At 33.2% G+C, this 15702-nt stretch overlaps 1 long non-coding RNA gene across 1 annotated transcript in view; it reads left to right on the top strand.

Moving 5' to 3' along the window:
• The window catches only part of LOC105491487 (uncharacterized), a 54957-nt gene extending 39590 nt beyond the window's left edge, over positions 1 to 15367 (top strand). Inside the window, exons 3-5 of the long non-coding RNA XR_011616169.1 lie at positions 8799 to 8902; positions 13998 to 14218; positions 15052 to 15367. This is a non-coding gene — a long non-coding RNA (uncharacterized lncRNA). The remainder of the gene's footprint in view (positions 1 to 8798; positions 8903 to 13997; positions 14219 to 15051) is intronic.
• Positions 15368 to 15702: the final 335 nt, after the last annotated feature.

Consider the following 15702-nt stretch of genomic DNA (forward strand, 5'->3'; position numbering starts at 1 on the left):
TCTAGATTCATGTCTGCTCTTTCTCTTTTGTGCCCACGTGCAACATACTTACTTTTTTTGACCTTATCTCTTTTATTTCTAAACTTGAGATTTAAACTTCCACTGCAAAAATGTAAGAAAACTCAGATTCTCATTAGCTTTTGTTCCCTTTTCTGTATTCATGTTTAATGAAATCATTTTAAAGTGAGTATAGTTTTGTATTTAGTTTTTTCCACTTGAGTTCACACTTAAATATGTGTCAAGCATTTGTTATGATCTTTATAAGTGAGCTTTTCAATTAACAATTCAATTTTCAAGTAATATTCTATTATGTTTCTGCATAATTTGTTTAACCAATTAACTTTTAGACATGTACAGTTTCCAGCATTAAAATAATGAAATCTTCATGCACATAGTTTTCTGTCATCATGGTGATTTTTTTTCTGTATAAAAATTTTAAATTTAGATATAAATCACATATGATGATGTAATATTCATACCATAAAATTCACACTTTTAAAGGAGCTATTCAACGTTTTTATTCTATACTCACAAAATTGTCTAGTCATCACTATTACCTATTTCCATAACAATTTCATCAACCCAGAAAGACTATGTTTTCAGTTCCTTTAGGCATATACCTAGGAGTGGGTATATCTGGGTCATATGATAAATCTCTGTTTAACATTTTGAGCGATTAGCAAACTGTTTTTCAAAGTGGTTGCATTATTTTATATTCCTACCAGCAACGTGTGAGGGTTCCATATTCTCCACATCTTACTCAAGATTTATTGACCTTTTTTTTATCATTTAGCCATACTAGTGAGTGTGACATGATGGATTATTTTGATTTGCATTTCTCAAATTACTAATGATGAGCATCATATGTTGAACATCATGTATTTATTAACCATTTTATGTCTTCTTTGTAAAACTGTCTACTCAGATCCTTTTCCCAATTGTAATTAGTTTTTCTTTTTACTGTTATGTTGTAATAGTTCTTTCTATATTTTGAATACTGCACTTTTATGGGAATATTGTTTATAGATGTTTTTCTCATTCTGTGAGTTGGTTTTTACTTTCTCGATAGTGTCTTTTGAAGCACCAAAGTTTTCAATTATGGTGAAATCAAATGTTGTTATATCTGAGGGATTTGTCAAGCCAAGATCATGAAGATTCATGCCTAGGTTTTTTTCTAAGGGTATTACAGTTTTAGCTCTTGCATTTAGTCCTATCTTTCAATTTTAATTAATTATGGTATAGTGTCAGTAAGAGGTCCAATTTCATTGTTTTTTGTCTTGTGAATATTCAATTGCACCAGCACTACTGATTGTAAAGACATTTCTTTCCCCGTTGAATAGTCTTGGCACCGTTTTTTAAAATCAACTGGTCATAGAGGTGTTGGTTTATTTCAGGACTCCCAATTCTATTCCATTCATCTATGGTTATATCCATATGGTCAGTACTATACTGTTTTGATTACTGTAGCTTTGCAGTAAATTTTGATATTGGAAAGTACAAGTCCTCCAACTTTATTAGTTTTTAGATTTTGTCTATTCTGTGTCCCTTGCATTTCCAGGTGAATTTGAGGATCAGCTTATTAATTTCTGTAAAAGGATGGCGAGAATTTTGATAAAGATTATGTTGAATTTGTAAATAAATCTGAATAGTGTTGTTATCCCAACTATATTATCTTCCAATTCATGAATATGATGTCTTCCATTTATTTATGTCTCTATTTTTTTCAACAGCATTTTATAGTTTCAGTTCTTTCACTTATTTTGTAAAATTAATATCCTATGTATGTTATTACTTTTGATGCTAGGGTAATGAAATTCTTTTCTTAATTTTATTTTCAGATGGATTCATTGCTGATACATAAAATCTATTTAAGTTTTTATATGATCTTGCATTCTTCAACCTTGCTAAATTTGTTTATTAATTTCAATACTTTGTGTTTGTGCGTGTGTATATTCCTTAGAGTTTTAGACATACAAGATCACGTTATCTGTAAAGGAGGGTAGTTTTATTTCTTTCTTTTTATTCCAGTATGGAAATTGGTTATTTATTTATTTATCTGCCTTTTTGCCTTGCTAAATTCTCAGTACAATGTTAAATAGAGGTGTAGAAGCAAATACCTTTGCTGTGTTCTGACTCAGGGGAAAGCTTTATGTCTTTCACCATTAGTTATGATGTTATTAGCTATGGGTGTTTAAAATATGTGCATTATCAGGTTGAGAAAACTGACCTCTATTTGTAGTTTGTTGACTTTTTTTTTTTTAAATCATGAAAAGGTATTGGATGTTTAAGTACATTTTCTGCAGTTAGTGAGGTATCCATGTGTTTTTCTTTTGGTCCTTTATTCCATTACTGTGAATCACGTTGATTTATATTCACATATTGAATGTATTTTCTTGTGCATTCCAAAAATAAATCCCACTTAGCCATGTATATAATGGTGTTATGTTGCTGAATTTGGTGTGTGAGTATTTTGCTGATGACTTTTGCATCAATACTTGTAAAGGATATTGCTCTGGAGTTTTCTTGAGATATCTTTGTCTGGTTTTGGTATTAGCTTAATACTAACTTTATAGGACTATCTGAGATATTTTCCATTTTCTTCCACTTATAGAAAAGTTTGTACAGAAATGGTTTTAGTTCTTTTATAAATGTCTGATACAATTCACAAGAGAAACCATCTGAGTCTATTTTCCTTTGTGAAAAGTTTTGATATCCTTACATATTATAGGTTTATTCAAATTTAAAAAACAAATATTTCTTGACTCAGCAGCTGTGTCTCTAGAAATTTTCCATTTCACCTAGGTTATCAAATTTGTTGGCTTATGATTATTCACAATATTCTCTTATAATTTATGTTATAGTCCTCCAGTGATAATGTGTCATTCCTGACCTTGGAAATCTGAGATCGCTCTTTAGCCTTTCCACTGCCCCTCCTCCTTTTTCTTCATTTTTTTTTGGAGGGGTGTGGCAATCTAGCTAGAGATTTATCCATTTTTTATTTTCTTCAAAGTACAAACTTTTAGGCTTTTTAAATTGTGTTTATTGTTTCTCTATTTTTTATTTTATTTATATCCACTCTAACATTTATGGTTTCCTTTCTTTTTATTGCTTTGGATTTAGTTTACTTTTCTTTTTCCATCTTCACCTGAAATGTTAAGTTATTGACTACAGATCTTTTATTTTTTTCATTTGTAATATAGATGCTTAGAGCTATACACTTCCCTCTAAGCACTTCTTTGGCTGCATCCCATAAATTTTGGTATATTGCATTTTTATTTTCATTCCTCTCACAGTATTTTCTAATTTCCTTTGTCATTTCTTCTTCAATCTATTTATTATTGAGTAGTGTGTGTTTAATTTCCACGTTTGTGAATTTCCTAAATTGTCTTATGTTATTAATTTCTAGTTTATGTGTGTTTGTGTGTTCAGAGAACATATTTTATATAATTTCAATCATATTAAATTTATTGAGACTTATTTTATAGCCTAGCAGATGATCTGTCTGGAGGGTGCTCCATGTGAACTCAGAATAATGTATACTCTATTGTTGTTGACTGGAGTGTTTTATAGAGGCCTTTTGATCTAGTTGGTTTCTATTGTTAATCAAATCTTCTATTTCTTTGTTCTATTTATTATTGAAAGTGGGAAACTGAAATCTCTACTATTAGTATTAAATTATTTTTCCCTTTAGTTATGTCAGTTTTGTTACATGTATTTTGGGACTCTGTTTTAGGTGTAATTTTCACTAGAATTTAATAATGGGAAAATGTGCTTTATTGTGGATACAGTCACCAAAGTCCCAATGGTAATGAATGATTGCCTAGGAGCTAAGTTAAATTTCCCTTATGCAGAGCTCAAAGAAGAGTAACTGGGGTTTCATCATGGAGGCATATTCTCTTTTTGAAAATATGTGTATCATTCCAAAGAATTCCTCTCCTCTCTTCCTTCTGTATTTTCCCACCTGTATTCTCTACTGCTTTTTTTTCTCACCTAACCTTAAATTACTCTTTCTAGAAGTTTTTAAATTAGTAATTGAAGCTAAGTTCTTTATCCTTTTATATATATATATATATATATACACACACACATATATATATGTTACCTTCCTCTAAATTTTAAGGTTTTGCTGTAACAGATGTTTCCCTTATTCTAGCTTTATAATTCAGCACTATTTATTCACAATTTCCTGATCAAAGCTGAATTATATAACCACGGCTTTATAAGACCATCAATGAACTCAGCTTTGCCTATAACCATAATTCTACTTTCTTAATTTTATTCTTACCTCCAGCCATTTTAGGCTTCTATCAAGGTATTTACTACCTCTGCTCACCTTTATGTTGGAATGTTCTGCATTGTCCCTTGAAGATTCACATTCACCCTTTTTGCGTCAGGACAGTGATGTAATCTTACTTTCTGGAAAACTGGCTCTATCACTTATTAGCTGTTAATATTAACTTATTAGATAATAATAGGTTTACTAGCTTATTATTATCTATCAGTTACCTTCAATAACTTGATTTTTCTAAGCCTCAGTTTCTTTATATGTGTTGGTAAATTTACTTATATAGGATTGTTATAATACAACTCTAAATTCATTAATATTTTTGGTAAAGTTCGTGAAAATACTAGCTGCTCAAAAATACTAGTTTTAAAAGAATATTATAATAATTACATTTGTTATTTAACATTTTTCAGAAATTACTCTGTGATGAACCTTCCACGCTAAGTCCCAGAATTATTGCTTCTTTATTAAATTCTGCCTCTATCCCCATACTTACACATGAAAAAATTTTAAATTTATAATATTATGTGAAAAACGTCTCCCTGTGGACTGTGAACCTCATACGACTACAGCTTATGTAAAATTCATCCTTGAACCATCAGTACAAATACCTACATAAGTTGGTGATTTTCTTTTTTTTTTTATAATTAAGCAGATTCTATACTAAAAGGAGTGAAAGTAGGCATCAAGCTGTTCTCATCCTACATACCTTCCTATAAATACATTTGAGTTGTTTCATAAAGGATGTGTTTATCCCAGTTTTACCACATTGATCTTGGAAATGAAAAAAATGTTCTTTCCCTAAACCTTGACTAAGTATGTCTCAAATCTATTCCTGAGTTCAGGTAAGTGTGAGATAAGTGACCTGTCTTTATTGAGAGGATAGACACTATGTCATTCTAGCTTTCTTGAGTCAGAATGGAAAACCAAGATCAGGTCAGAGTATCTATATGGGTTTAGTTGGATAGAGACTAAACATCAGGTCTATGCACTTGTCAGGTTCAAACTGTTTTCTGAAAGTCAGGTTAAAAAATAGTACTGAATTAGAAGGTCAAATTGGTATCTAGGGAACCAAAAATTGATTTATTTTACAAAAGAGATATTTTCTTTCATTTACTGAAAGCATTTGTTGTGTGATATCTTGGGATATGTGGTTAAGAAAGAAATGAAGATCTAAGTTTGACAATGCTTTTTAAAAGGGTGTTTGATGTATTTACTGAGATAATGGAAAAATACAATAATTGGATCTAATGAGTGTTGCCATTCTACTATTTACTTTTAAAATGCTTATTTGTAAATGTGCTTACCATGCTTAACAAAAGTTTGGTTTTGATGATGATTTCCTGATAAAATAGTATTTATTGACTGTACCTATTCTGGAGAGATCCGCAGATTCAGAGAAGAATTGTGGCTTTCAAAAGTGCTGTTTTTTACACTAGCAACTCTTCTTTCTGTTATATTAATTTAAAATATTTTATTTCCATCACAGTTTATGTCTTATTTAACAGAAAATTACAAACTATAAAATGTATGTGGTTGTCTTTGCTGCTATTTACAAATATTCTAGCTCTTTTCCTTTTTTAAGTACATGGTGGGAATGTATTTACTCATCTTTTTGATGTTAAACATGACCATGTGACTTAGTCTGATGAATGAAATGTTTGTTGCTTATGAATGGATGTATCAAGAATCTGTGGTGTTTGGCCAGGTATGGTGCCACAAGCCTATAATCCCAGCACTTTGGGAGGCCAAGGAGGGTGGATCAGTAGAGGTCAGGAGGCCAAGATCAGCCTGGCCAACATGGTGAAACCTAGTCTTTACTAAAAATACAAAAATTAGTCAGGCATGGTACTCGTTGCCTGTAATCCCAGCTATTCCGTAGGCTGAGGCAGGAGAATCACTTGGTCCCAGGAGGCAGAGGTTGCACTGATCAAGATCGTGCCACTACACTCCAGCCTGGGGGATAGAGTGAGACTCCATGTTAAAAAAGAAGAAAGGAAAGAAAAATAAAAACAACAACAACAAAAAGAGTCGATGGCATGAACTACTATATGCCTTTCCTTTTGTATGTGGCTTAAAACAAACCACATTTATAATTTCCCAGTTTCTATGAGTCAAGAGTCTGAGCATGGTTTAACTGAGCCTTCTAGTTAGGGTCTTAATCATCTTGAATCAAGGTGTCAGCCAGGCTGCATTGTCATCTGGAGGCTTAAGTGAGGAAGAATCCATTTCTAAGCTCATACAGGTTTTTGGCAAAATTGATCTTCCTTGTAGCTATAGAACTAAACGTCCATGCTTCTTGAGCGCTGTTGGGTAGGGGACATTGTCAGCTCCTAGAGGCTGCCAGCAGTTCCTCTCAGATAGGCTCTCCCAATATGGATACTTCTTTCATCAAGTCAGCAAATAGAGCTTCTAGAAAGTAAGTCTGTTAGCAAAGTGGAGTTTCTTGATTGGTAATATAACGTCACACTCGGAGTGGCATACTGTGCCCTTTGCCACATTCAATTGGTTAGTTGAAAATCACAGGTCTCAGTTACTCACGGGGAGTAAATCACTGGTCATGGTGCACTACTGTAGAGAGTCTGCATGAATCCACCACACACGAGCAATGTCCACCTATCAAACTCTGCTAGATTTGCAACCTGAGTGAGAAACTAAGTTTCATTACATTAAACTGGAGATTACTTAAAAGTTTTAGGAAGTCACCCTCATGGCTTCTCAAAAACTTCCTACAGACAGACATAAAAACCAGGGACTGACTGGGCACAGTGGCCTGTGACTGTGATCTCAACACTTTGGGAGGCCGATGTGTGTGGATCTGTTGAGCTCAGGGGTTCAAAACCAGCCTGGGCAATGTGGTGAGAACCCATCCCTACAGAAATAAAAAACCATAGTAGGAAGTGAGGGAGTGCACCTGTAGTCCCAAGTACTTGGAGGTCTGAGGCAGGAGGTTGAGGCTGCAGTGAGCTAAGATCATGCCACTGTATTCCAGCCTGGGTTGCAAGGTGAGATACCCTGTCTGAAAAAAAAAAAAAAAATGACAGAAAGAAAAGAAAACAAAAGAAAAGAGAAATTAAGAAGAAAAGAAAAGAAAAAGAGAAAATGACAGACACCAAGGATTTAGTTGTGGAAGAACTGTGCTATGAATATCCTTTTTCCCACCTCTACTTCTGCCTACATCCATCACCTTTAACACACACATTCCTTGCAATGAATTCTTTCAGTTCTTTCTCCTTCCTGGCTTTTCCTCAGACAGAGATCAACATATGCACTCTTATGTTCTTAAAGATTCCTTGAAATACACCAATCCTCCTTCGGACTCCCTAGAATAGCTTCTCTAACCACCTTCCTCACAACTAAGTTTCATGCCCGCCTTCTAATGTCCTCTGTCATAATGAATTATAATTGCCACTTATTGCTTTATTTTCTTTCCCACTCGACTGGAAGCTCATTGTGTACAGGGACCTTATGATGTTCAGAGGCGAGGGCAAGTCCTGGTATGAGTCACTCTGTAAATTTTATTAAAACAATGAAAGTTGTTAATAGTAGCATAAAAATTCAGTTCGTTCACTGAATTGGCCAGCCATTTGGCTTTATTGACTCTTTTTGCTCTGATGCCTGTTGAAAAAGAAATGGCGTGAGTTTCTAGCTAACAGAGTATGCAGTTGAATTTTGATTTTCTCTATGGATTTGTGCCAAGGAGCTCAGGAGAGAGCCATGCTTTCATACAGCACAAATGAGTAGCTGAAAATGAACTTCAGCCCATGATAATAAGCTAACACATTGGTACACCATCAGAATTATTTCTTCAGTCTTCTGTGTTTATTGGTTTCTGTATATCACCACAATATTTTCTATTGAAGGAAACCTTCAGAATATTTAGCTAATAATGCCAAAGCCCCATGGCAGCATTTTTTAGTAGAACCTTGATTTCTAAGTTTAGTGTAAAAGAAGACTATCATATAGAAGAATAACTCCATTTGGAAGAATTAAACAGAAAGGAAAATCCTGTTACTTTGGTTCTATATGAAATACTGCAGGATTTTGGCAAGTAACTTTAGAAGGTAAGGTTTTGGAGATTTTCCAGGATATTTTACTTATACTTAAACCTTATTTCTAAAGAAAATGTCTTCAGACAAATAACTTTTGAGACATAGACATATTATATTAAATAAGCCCAGTACAGCATTATCCTGTGTGGATGACAGTATATTTTATGTAAATTTTCAGATTTAATCTATTAGATAGATTACTTATCTGTGTGACTTCCCAAAGTTCTTCATCTCAGAATATTAATATTAAAATAATTTAACAGCAACTCAAAAATGCATATAGAACTGTGTTTCATACCTTACAGTTATCTGATATATAATTGTATATAAAAATAAAATTATATTAGTTGGTGCTGGTAAGGCTTTCTAATTCCCTTATCACTAAAAGAAAAATCAGTGAAAAACTTTAACTAATTTTGGTCAAACGACTGAATTGCTTTGCCTTTTTCATCTTCTTGCAGCTTCCAAGTTTTCCTCATTTCCTTCTGCTGTCCTGAGCTGCTGGTATCCCTTGCTTGTTTACACTGGGATTCTGTATTCTTGTCAAGACTCATAAGAAGGAAAGGTCAGCCTTACCGATGTTGCTCAAAATTCATGTCATCTTTAGTCTTTTAACCATATTATTCCTATAGAGGTTTTGCCTTACTTGGTTACATAGTTCTAAAATGGCTGCTTATCATTCCATTTTGCAGAGAAAAATCTTTGCTTTTCATTTGCAGCATTCTTTACTTCTTACCCTATTCTGAGTGCTCTTTTTGCTTCCCCTTTGTACTCTGACAGAAGAGACATTTTAACTAAGCTCTATTGGGCATTGACAATAGTTTCTCTGTTGACTTGGAAACTTAACATTTTGGACAAAAATATGGCAATGGTGTCACTTCTTGTGTCTCACCATGCTAGTTCCTGTGTAACCATACCATTCTTGTGGTAATATCATTAAATATTCCTACCCACTGGACTGTGACACCTCATAAAAATTGTATTTAATCATTTTATACCCAGCACTGTATGAACTGCCCTTTTCCTAGCTTTTGTTAAGAAACCTTGGTAGACATATCATACACATATCCAATTAATTAAAATAAGGTCAAAGTATGTCTGTGCATAAACTCAACTGCCTACTTTAAAATTATTAGATGTAATTTACTTACAATTCTTCAAACCCCCAAAGTAAATGCCAAGTTGACTTTTTGAATTTATTTTTTTCTCTTTTTTTGCAGAATGGTAGCTTCCCCACATCTTAGATGCATTTTAAAACATGGCAAATAAGTTTACTGTTAATTTTTTAAATTTTGATTTGTTTTCTACTCCTAGCTTAAACATTTAATAACACAGTGGAACAAGTAAGAAATATGCGTAATGCCATTTATTGGGCTTTCCCTGTATTAAACATTGTACCTGACATTTTGTGTACATTAACTTAATCTTCGAAAAGGCTACAAGGTAGGAGTGATTTCCATTTTTTAGATGAAAAAGCTGATACTCAAAGAAGTTAAGTAACTTTTCCAGAGTATCAAATATCAAGTGACAAAACCGATTTAAACAATGGTAGCTAACTTCTAACCCCAATTCACCCTCAGGTGCCTCTTTATGTAATATTACATTGTATGTAGCTTATTTGTTTTTATGATAATGGGGTAGGTAAAGCTATTTTGGAACCCAACCCAAAACACTGCAATGCCTAAACCTACCATGACTTTATTTCTGTGTCCAAGATTTTGTTATATAATGTAATTTTTCTGAGAATTACTTTTTAAATACAGGAAAAGAGAAAAATAGCGTGTTAAATCATGTTAGAAAATACAAATGTAGTACTATATCCTAAATAATGTGCTAACACTTTATATACTTTATGTGTTCAGTCAAAGGATACTACTAATAATATGGTTTTAGTCATTTAGCTATCATTACTAAACACCTTCAAAATTCTAGACATGATATTGGATATTAAGAATATAAAGATAAGTAAAGCACAAATCCTAGAGAAAATTAAAGTACAGTGAAGACAGGATACATTATCTACGTATATCACTTATATAAGTTGTCAAAGTGATTTTTTTGAATTACACCTGGAACCATAACAGCCAAATTTTATAGTGGAGGACCCTGGAAAAGGAAATTGGGGACAGTTTCTATAATCAAGAGGGGAAATGCCAATAGAAGTGAAACAGATTTTATGTTCTCCCTGTTCTCTGCTGAGACTTACGGTGGCCTACTTAGCAGTGTTAACTCTGTCAAACATCTAGAGAAACCTCTTGGTGAAGGAGCTGCCAGTCTTCAGAGGAGCCTGATAAATATTTTTTTCTTCCTGAAGCCTTGCAGTTGATTTTCATTCTAACGTTCTAAGAAATTCTATAGACTTTCTGCAGTTTAGCATCCAATATATATGTGTCACCATTTAACATACGCAAGAATACACATGAAGATACATTTTTTCAATCTACATGTTTTCTTGAAAAGAATATTTAAGTGTATCATTGTGTTAGGAGTTCAAAGTTCTTTTCCATTTTTTTCTGATTTATTTTGGTTTGCAGAAAAAAATGAGAAAAAAAATGATGTGAAAGCCACAGAACTCAAAATAAGAGATTTTCATGTTCATCCACTTAAGTTTGAGACTATAAACCACTATAATTCTAAATTTCAAATAAGTTTTGTGTTCAACACAGTGTCTAGAAAATTCAAGACTTAAAAATTTCCTAATTTCAATTAAATAAATGCATTACATAATACCCCTTAACCGAGAATAAAATAGTTATGTAAATTTACTAGTAAAAATGTTAAATAAGGTACTTATTCTACTAATCTTATAAAGATGCTTGAAATTAAAAGTAACTTTTATTTCTTGGCCTCTCATTGAAGATCTATCCATTAAACATTTATTAGCTATGTCAGATATTGCATAAGGCCACATTGAAGCTATGAAGGACATGTATTTTTTCAACCCAGATTTCCAAAAGTGTTTTATTGACTTTTGCAGTTAAGCTGCAGCCTCAAAATTTTCTGAAGGACAGAGGTATAATGTGTTATCTATTGCCTGGGAATATTGAAAAATGAAATGTATAATAGGAATATATACTTTACACTTAACATATGGAATGACAAAGCATCCATCTCAAGTATGACTAAATATTAATGAATCACAATCTGAATAGAAAATCAAAGAAGCAAACAATTCTATTATGCAAATAGCAGGAATTTATTGTGCAGTTAGAAAATAACAATCTCTAAAAATAAATGTTTGTAACAAACTATCTCATGCATATAACTAGATCAACAATTTATTCCATATTCCTGTGAAGCTTGCCAACAGATCTAAGACGCAGTTAAGAAGTTAAGATATTTAAAGACTTTCTTTATCTGTTTTATATGGTTTCCTCTAAGGTCATATTATTACTGAAATAGTCTGTGTGTGTGTGTGTGTGTGTGTGTGTGTGTGTGTGTGTGTGTGTGTGTATGAGATTCCTGTAATATACATTTTTCTTATTCAAAAGCCTGATTCTGAAAACTGAATTTCCCAAAACATTCTGATAGGGAAACAAATCAGTTTCCTAGAGTTAAATCGAACAGTAGAATCATGTATTTTAGATTCAGAATTTTCTTCCACAGTGAGATTAATTTTCCAGCCTCTCTCACTCATTCATTGTATATTTATTGGGCATCTTTTATTTGCCAGTGCTTACACTGAGCAACATAAATATAATATTGAGTGAAAACAGATATGATCTCAATGAAGGTATAGTCTGGTGGAGAAATACTTTACTCAAATCATTATATATGTAGAATTTAATTATCAATTGTGGGAAGGGCTGTGAGAGAGGGGAATATGATATGATAGGTGGCATTGTCTTAATTAGGAAAGTCAGTAATAGCTTATCTGAGGAAGGAATGATTTGAATCTGAAAAGATCCAATAGACAGTATTGCACTGGCCACCCCCACCTCCATCTCAAATGAATAAAATGAAGATTTTCAAGAAGAGTTGTGTGAGTGTCTACCCGAAAGAGGGTCTGGGTTTATGAATTAACTGTGATAATGGCCTTCTGTGAACAAGATGTAAGTGATTACTTCCATGCCCCAAAATCTTGGAACACAATACCTGAAGAGACTATTAAGGGCGAACTTGAAACCACTTTTGAGAGGATAAGATGGAGGCTGAATAATTATTCTCAGCCTTCACTGCAGATAAAATAAAAGAAAATTCGTCAAAATTACATCATTTTTATTTAAAGAAGATAGCACCATGTATTAACAAGGCATATATGCAATGTCTAGAAGTCATTCAGAATATGTGTCGAGAATAAAAAGAGTTTTATCTCCCCAGAACTGTTCTTGCTTTCCTTCTGCTTCTATTTTTCTTTAATGGCCCAAGAGCCTCAGGATCATTGGAGCTCAAAAACAGAGTCAACATCTATAACATTACTATGTTTAATCAGTGGCCAAGTCCTATGTATTCTATCTTAATGATATCCTTCTTATTCCACCATCACTGCTGTAATTTGGGCCTGCAATACATTTCAGCTACAGTATGCTAATAGACTCCTCAGTGGTCACTGTAGCTCAGACTGTCATTCTCGTCATTCATTTTGAGCATTGGAACTAGTGTTCTCTCCTTAAAATGCATCTCTAGTCACAATACATCCTTTCACAGACTTCACTTAGTAGGCAATAGGGAATTGTTCAAAGTTTTAAACCCCATTAGGCTATAATTCATGCTTGTTCTCAAGAACTATTTACAACTTATATTGTTTTATCTCAATAAAAACATATTCCCATAACACATTTACTGAACAGATATTTATTGGGCATCTACTGTATGCTAAAAATTACAGATACAAAAATAGAAAAAAAAAGAAAGTTCTCTTTCTATAGCTTGCAAATTAGCAACTTATACATTTGAATACAAACATTTTCATAGCAAATACAACTATAAAAAAGCTAAATGTCATGGAGATGTAGAAAAAAGTTATTCTGGTCTAATTCATTCTGTGATATTTCTTCTTTTGAGTTTTCTGTTATGAGTGTATCAGAAACTGCCTAATTTCTTTAAAGTATGTTTAGATATGAGAGTAATGACTCCATTATGTTAGGATTGTAATTACTTCTCTTTGTCATCTCTGGCTTTGCACATGATTTAATTATGTTACTGATAAATTGCTGTATCATGGCTATTTTCAAAACAACAGCATATTCCACTGATGCTTCCTTTTGAGGACCACAGGTATTTTTAGGTGCTATTGTTTATTACAAATTTATATTTAGCCTATTTTATAGATATATGTATCCATGTTTTGCAAATGAAGAGGTGACACTGTTCTTTCTCTGGCTTTTCATTTAATTTGAGATAATCTATATTTAATTTGCTGTTAGTTATATTATAACTAATAAGCTGATATTTATTATCTTATAGTAACAAATTTATATTTATAACAAATATAAGCAATAAATTTAGTTATAAATTTTAATTTATAAATTAAATTGAGTAAAGATATTCAATTTATAGCTAGCAAATTTAGCTTACTTTTCTGTTCAGTAGTAATCAGATATAAATATAAAGATATGCACGCACACAGCTATATACTTATAAACACACAATAGTTTGTATGGATGCTTGAATTCAAAGTTATTGATTTTGATCTTTCTCTAATGTGACTTTCAAAATAGGCCTATGAAATGAATGATTTGTCCAACTTCCTATAGAAGTTAGAATTCAAATGAAAATCCACAGCTTTCAAGACTTTCTATGTTCTTGGGAAGGATCTCAAATTAAAGGAATGGCATGATCTCTTCCCCTGCTCCACTTCTAATCCCTGGAAATGAACATTTTTAAAAGAGCTCACTCTGCTAAAACATAAGTTTTGTGACAATATGATTTACTTCAAATGGTATGTATTTCAATCCAGGCTGACCTAAATTTGAATCTATTGTTTCTGCTCCTTAGCTCTGTGATATTTTTACAGCGGTTCAATCTCTCTAAGTTTCAGAGTATTTTTGAAAAAGTAGTCACAATATCCACTTCAAAGTTCTGTTGTGAGTTTTAAATGAGATAAATGTATTTAAAGCCCTTAGCATGTACAAAGCACTTAAAACACGTTTATTTCTGTCTCCCTATCTGGTGTGTTTCTGTAAACAAGACATCATTTTGAAAACACTCAGTCATCTAACATTTTGTGTAAATAAAATATTTTCCTATTACCCTCAGCCTCTGACAGCTTTAAATTCAAACTGAGATAAAGAAATCAAAATGCTCAAGGGCAAAGTACAAGGTCAAATCTATGAAGCATAAGAATAGAATAAAAATCTTAACCCTTATCCTCAATCCTTATTCCTCAGAGGCTGTGAAACCACCTTTGCAAAAATTATAACAGTGAGAAAATTATGGCAGTGAAAGAGATCTGACCTAACCAGCTCCATCTTGCCTTTAACCTCCAAACTGCCCTTAGTCATTCCTGGATGGAAGACCACTTTGAGAGAAACTTAGTTTATAGTTTAAATGATAATGGCCCTTCCCCAAACTAAACTACCTTTATAAAACTAATAAAAGACCATAAGATTAGAATTATGAGAGGGGCCTGAATTCTACTAAAGTTCAGATGTAATTAAAGAATTAGCAGCCATTGTTCTGGAAGTCACAAAATTTGTAACTTTTCCAATTGCTCCTATGGATTAACATCACTGTTGCAGAACCTAAGATTGGACTTTTGCGATGTCTTTTCAGACTTTCGCATTTCTGATGACTGCGTGACTCCAGATCCACGACTCATGACTCAGTGATCCTGTGGTCCCAACTCAGAAGCAGATTCAGCAAAGAAGGACTAGTTTCCATGTACCTATACCACACCACCAACCAGTATTCCCCACTTCCTAGCCTCCGCCCAGCAAACTCTCTTAAAAAAAACCCTAGCTCTGAATTCTGGGAGAGACTAATTTGCGTAATAAAACTCCGCTCTCCTGTTTAGCCGGTTGTATGCGTATTGACCTTCTTCACTATTGCAATTCCCCTGTCTTGACAAATCAGCTCTGCCTGGGCAGTGAGTGAGATGGACCCTTTGGACGGTTACAGCTGTGTCAACTGTTCAGGTAGTCATGCTGACTTCTTTGGCTACTGACGTGCCATTAGGGTCTCCATGAAAGAACTGCTCAAGTGAGGCAAACTGGCCTGTGATACTAATCCAGGTTTCAAAAGTACATAAGAAATTCCTTTAAAGCAGCTCACGTGCTGGAAGAATCTAGCACAGATTTAACAAAACAAGAAAACTAGGCCATAGCTCATTTAAGTCTGTAATTGCTTTGAGGTTCACCAGGAAACTGCGATCATAATCATAAAATATATTCTGCTTTGCTTTCTTTCTAAACCATTTTTTCCCTT

Source organism: Macaca nemestrina, chromosome 18 (assembly GCF_043159975.1).
Source record: "Macaca nemestrina isolate mMacNem1 chromosome 18, mMacNem.hap1, whole genome shotgun sequence".
Lineage (NCBI taxonomy): Eukaryota > Metazoa > Chordata > Mammalia > Primates > Cercopithecidae > Macaca > Macaca nemestrina.